This window comes from Falco naumanni, chromosome 3 (assembly GCF_017639655.2).
Source record: "Falco naumanni isolate bFalNau1 chromosome 3, bFalNau1.pat, whole genome shotgun sequence".
In the NCBI taxonomy this organism is placed as follows: domain Eukaryota; kingdom Metazoa; phylum Chordata; class Aves; order Falconiformes; family Falconidae; genus Falco; species Falco naumanni.
The window spans coordinates 88,186,638-88,192,983 of record NC_054056.1 but is presented as its reverse complement, the minus strand read 5'-3'; positions in this window follow the sequence as shown (position 1 = coordinate 88,192,983).

Genomic DNA, 6,346 nt, shown 5'->3' with positions numbered 1-6,346 from the left:
AGATTAGCCATCAGGAAGAGGTTTTTAACAGTGAACACCACAGAATAATAGAATAAATTACCTGGAGAGGTGCTGCAGTCTAATGACTTCACTGAGCAGGTGAGATTAAGCATGCTTGTGGGAATAGAGAACAGGAAAACTTTGTGTAAATGATTTACTGGATGAAATGTCCAGATAGTTTTTAGCCCAAAAGTTTAAGGCTATGATTCAGTCAAGGTCACTGATGATAACACAAGTTTTGCAGAAAATTTAAAAGGGAAATGAAGCTCATATTTTCTTTATGTATTTTTTACCTTCCTCTTATGCCTCTTGCATCTCTTACTAGAAGAATGAAATAATTCATGTTTTTTGGAACACTATGTATGAAAGAAAAACAAAATTACATTAACTTAACAGAAATGGCAGAAAGATTTCCATCCTCTAAATATTATTAAACCACTATTTGTCTAACAGCTGTGGAAGATATCTTATGAAGTCTATCCATGGGTCAGGGTTCACTACTAAGCTGAAACAAGAAGATTCAAAATTTTAGATTTATTCTCTGTATTTCAGAAAATCACTTTCTTACTTTTTAAAATTTGTGCTAACAGCAGTCACAAAGTAGTACATGGAACTCCAACCAGCCATGTCAGAGTATTCTTGTCATGTATCTACCCATATACACTAAAATGATTTACTGCAGAGAAGTTATGTACTGGTTCATAATCTTCAACTAAAATGACTGTTCACATTTCAGTAATCATTGACATTTAATGGTACTTCTATTATTTGTTTATTTATTAATATTTTAATGGATAACTAAACAAATCTGAATTCTATAAATTTCCTCCATATCTTATCAGTGCACTCCATTTTTCTGTGTATTATCCCTTTACTTAGATTAGATTAAAAGCTAATAGCAGACAGCAGATTTATGCTTTACTGCATACTTATGCAGCACACAATACAATCTGGCTGTAATCCTGATGTGCTTTTACTTGCTACTGCATTAAGATCAGGAGGGTGTTCAAGAGGCTTAATATGTAGTTTTCAGGCTGGACAATCAGTTTCTGTCCCTGTTACTGTAACTGAAAACTGCAACTTTGTTTCTGAGGTCAGAATCAGGCAGGTTCTTTTTAGCTATATTCAGACTTTAAAACTAAGATTATCTACATTTTCCTGGGAAACTCAGCTCAACACATCTTTCCAGGAAATATCTGAACTGCTAGAAAACTTGCCCTATTTTCCTTACTCTAATTGTATCAGTTTGGAGCCCAAAATAAACATAACCCAGTCATAAACCATCCTATGATGTCCACTCATACAGCACTCCTGATAATCAACTTGCAAATCTCTAGACTAAAGTGCAGAAAAAATGAGAAATCATTTTACAGATCCATGGCCAGAGAGATCCCTTTTTGCTCCACATCTGATAAAAATCAAACACACATGTTGTTTCTTCCAAAGTCAATGTTAATATATGCATGCAGAAGAAGAGCCAAGTTTTTGGTGTGGTGTTTATTAAATAAGAACAGTACACAAAGAATTCACTGTTTCTGGTGAATCCCTTCACCTCTATAGAGAGATCCACAATCATAACTGTGGAATACAAATCAATACATCTTAGAATTTCATAGGAAGACTGAATTTCAAGAGACATGAGAAATATGGGAGGCTGGTGCCAGCATTTTAATCTCTTCGTACAAAATTTGGAAATACTGTGTTGATCTCTGGGCAATTTAGTTATATGAATGTTAATAGTTGACATTTTTCTTCTCCATTTATGTGATATCAATGAAATGGTACCTCTGCTCTCAAGAGTGTTGATAAAATATTCCTTCTGAAGAAATATGTAAATAGCTAAGTACCATTAGCAGCTAAATTTGGTATTCCAGTGCAAATATAATAGCCATTGCACTCCAGAGGGGACAAATATGAAAGCTTATCCTTGTTTTCTTCTCTTATCAGAACATACTGTACATTTTCAGAGAGTGTTATCTACTGTCATCAGGGTAGGGCAACAACTGCTGACCCTTTTCCTCTTTCCAAATTGAGCCTGATCAGTCCAGTCCAGTTGATATCATACAAGACTAAAAGATAACAGCAGCAATACTTAAATATAATTTTGTTCTTTCTAGTTAACTCTCAGTGGAACTAACCTCTCCACATTTAGTAGTTTGCCCTTGAGAAACATTTCAATGCTGTTAGCAGAAAACAATGCTCTAGTAACCCCTTGTAGTGTTTACAAGTGGAAAAATAGTAAGTTTAACAATTAGTCATGTAAAAGAGCAGTATCTGATATCTTGGTAAATGCAACACAAATATAATAAAGAAATTACAAGCCTATGTCACATAAAGGAACTTTCCATGTATAAAGACAGTACTTCTTTCTCACAGTACCTTGGGAGAGAACAGTTACCTGAGGCACACTTTACTATGACAAAGAAACTTCCTTTTCTGTACTTAGCTTAAGACTAATATTCTCCTTTCCTCTTACCTTCTTTCCGCTGTTTCTTAAACTGTATCTTCAAAAGCCATTCTTTTCTACCTGTTTTTTTAGCAGAAATTGACTGGAATGCTAGGTACTTAGCATTATATCAGATTATGGTGTACTTTTTTTTTTTTTTTTCTGCTGGTGTTCAACTATGACCTGTATTTTCACTTGTACCTTTTGAGAGATCTGCATACCCTTCCTGTATAACTGAAACAACATGACAGTTTACTCACTGCTTTTGTAAGAAACTAACAAATGATTCCAAGGTTTTTCTTCCAGGTCAGCAGTTTGCAAACAGTCTTTCAAATTCCATTAAAATGTTTTATTTCCCCAGGGGTCTGTGGATAATAAAAGGGAGAACATTTGTACTTAGTATTTTTTTCTCTTCAGAAAATCCGAGTACATGTAATAAAACCAGAACCTCTGCTAGTGACTAGGTACTCCAAATTCCCCTTACTGATGAATGTTTTCAGTAGAAGTCTGATTACTATGTTGAAAATAACCTGAGAAATTAAGGTTATTTGGGGCATTTATAGGGTACTTGTTAGATATGAAAGTAAGGCAGATTATCCTTCTGTTTTAAATTGTTCTCCTAAGCCAGTACAGTTCTATGCTATTAAGAATCAACACTGAATTATACATATAATTTTTAATTTTGATGAGCATATATTGCATGGGATAAAGCTGTGCTGAATATACTGCTCTTTTTCTCAATACAGAGTAAACAGCATTTCAGAATACTTGATCCTTGGGTGAATTCAGAAATATTTAAGACTCAAACTACCTCAGCTAAATCAATAATCAGGTTCCTGAACAATTTGAACAAATCTGAGCTTAAAATGCTTAAATGAAGAATTAGGGAACCACCCTACATATGACAACAGTTAGACCAGAAGTTCACTAATCCAACTGTGTTCATTTCAGAAGATTGCCTTTCTATTAACATGAAATTAGAGACAAAATTGTCTCCTCATAAGAGTGCAACCTTGAAGAAGCGAGTGATGTTTCTGAGAATCATAGCAAGGCTGTCCTCCTGTAAGGTGCCAGGATGATCAATGATAACCAGTTTCTGTAGGTGCTGGAAGCAAAGCTGGGGGCTGCCTGACTGCAGTAACAGCTCCTACAATGTGAGCGGCAGATACCAGAAAGTCTAATGAGATTGCCATACCCGGATAGAATATAGTATTGAGATACTAGTTCCAAAACTTCTGATAAAGATTAAAAAAGAGTTAACTGGTTAACTGGTTAATTGGTTAACTGATTTTTTTCTGAGAACAGGTGTCCATAAAAAAACTCTGTAGTCACAGCCAAAAAAAATCTAAATTCACATGAAATGTATCACTTTAATTTTCTTTGTGACTTGTGGTTTCATTTGGTGTATTTCAACAACCTCCTCCATTGAGAATCACTCTCTGAAACATGAATATGGAAGTATGAAAACAAAGTATAGAAGCATACAGAAATATGCCTGAATATCAAGACACCTCTGCCCTATGCACCCCATGATCATATCACTTTGGAGGATTACTGCAATCTTTGTTTAATATTCTCTGCAACCAAAACCATAAGTAATTTTTTTCATTTCCAAAGCAAGGACATCTCTGGGCATTTAAATGTGGCCTGTTTTGTGGATTTTTTTTAGTATGTTAAAGGAGTAATGGAAGAAGCTTCACTATGAGACTAAACAGGGTGAACAGAAGATGATGAGAACAATCCATGTTCTAAAAAGTCCCTGTGGTGCAATTCACGGTCCATGGACTTCAGAAAAAGACCCAGCATACCCCCAAATATAATGATCCTGAACATGAATAATTCCTTAGGGAACAGTATGCAAACTGAGGCAGGAAGATATAGCTAAACTTTGGTTTTATTTTTGTTATCTCTATATATATTTTCAGATAAGTAGATAAAAAGATGTTATCAAAACTTCCACAAAGTCTGGGAATTACATAATTATAAAAGATATTGGTTGTCCTTGAAAAAAAAATTAAGTGATAAACCAGAAGAGGAAGATCCTTGAGGGCATGGGAGAGCTGAAGCATATGTGGTTGCTGAAGGGAAAGAGGATCTAGTTCAGACAGCATTAGTTTTATGGTCAGAAAACTGGATTGGTAGTCCCATAGATAAAAGAGTAATATAAAACACAGGTTTTGTGTGTTTTTGTAATTCTAGTGTGTTCCTACAGATCCAGAGCTGGAAACAGTGCTCTTTTTTTTTTTTTTTTTTTTTTTTTTTTTCCAGCTTAGAAAGTTAAGGGCACACAAGGGTTAAACAGCTGGATTTTATCATGGCAATCTGATTAGTGTCTAACAGGGAACTCACCCAGATCTCCAATGTGGAGATACATACCCTCTCACCTTACTTGGTATTTCAGTGCAGCTGGTTACAATGGAAAAAAAAATAAAATCCTATTGTTCTGCTGTGAATGTGTACAAGAAGTAGAATGATTTACCCACTCTAACAGAAGAATAGGAAAAAAAGACTGCTCTAAAACTGAGGTGGAACTTCTGTGGTTTAGATCTTTACAAACATATAACCAAATGTCTTATGTTTTCAGTGTAATCAAGAAGTCAAGCACAAAAACTGTTTTTCGTCTTCAGCACAGAATATATAAGCTGTTCACTGAGAATCCTGGAAGCAAGTATGCTTGGTCAAAACTGACTTAGGGAAATTAATTTGTTTCCTTGGTGTAGTGTATCAGGGGGTTGCTCCATGGGTACAAATAACCACACCACAAAGCAGCTTCACCACAAGCTCAGGTGAACTGCAGTGACCTACATTCAAGACAGTATTTCTGATTTCTGCAGAATATATTAATTCATTTTATCTGCTCAATCATAATCAAAATCTGTTCAGTCATAATAGACCTGCCTGAATGAGACCTGCACTACTGAATACAGTAAGAACAAGACTGGACATACAGTGTGGGGTTTCCTAAACAGTTTACTGCAGTCACAGATCTAAACTAAAATAAATTGGAACATAGTCTTCACTCTCCCCTTGCCATATTATGATCAGTTCTGAAACACAAGGATTTTAATAGAGGTAAGAACTGAATTCCATTTACTCTTGCCTTTGCTGACATTCTACTCTGGTAATTGCACCGCTAATGATTTAAGTGTTTAAGCATGTTCTCTACTCCCCAGAGCAATTGTTTTAGCCTTTCACATATCTCAGCTCAGTACAGTACACAAGCAGCAAAGCTTTCTGTCAGGTTACTTCTGATGTAGGATGCAATCATTCATGGATACATAACATGCTTGTTTTCTTGACAAACTGAGCCTGAATAATTGAACTGTATGTATCACTTTACCCTCACATAATATTGGTTAGCAGATATCTGAGCACACTGGTAATATAATACATATGTACTTCAACCAAAAGCTTTTTTTTTTAATGCTGAAATCACAGTGAAATAGGTAGTTATTAAGGAGAAGATAATTAAGTCTTTCAGTGCCATTAACAAAGTATGGTTTCTGTACATCAATAGTATCATTGAAAGTGTAGTTTTTAAGCCTAGCAAACAGAGTCTGGAAGATTCATCAGGTTCACCACGTTTATCACAGAAAACTGGAAGGATGAGTAAATGATATTGCATAAGTAACGTAACATCCGTGGCCGGTATTTTGAAGATATACAAATACTGAAGGCTGCTCCTTCAATATCTAAGCTGTGTGGGTCTTCCTACCTACGTTAATATTCACCCTTGTGCACAGATAGATTTTGGCATTGGAGTTATCCTCAGAAATAAGCTGATGGGCAGTCAGCTATCCAAGATGTAAATAAGAAGATAGTGAAAAAAGACATAGGTAGCTAAAACCCGGCTTGGCATCTGGCCAGTCATGTTCAGGTTCAGATACCCACAGTTACAAT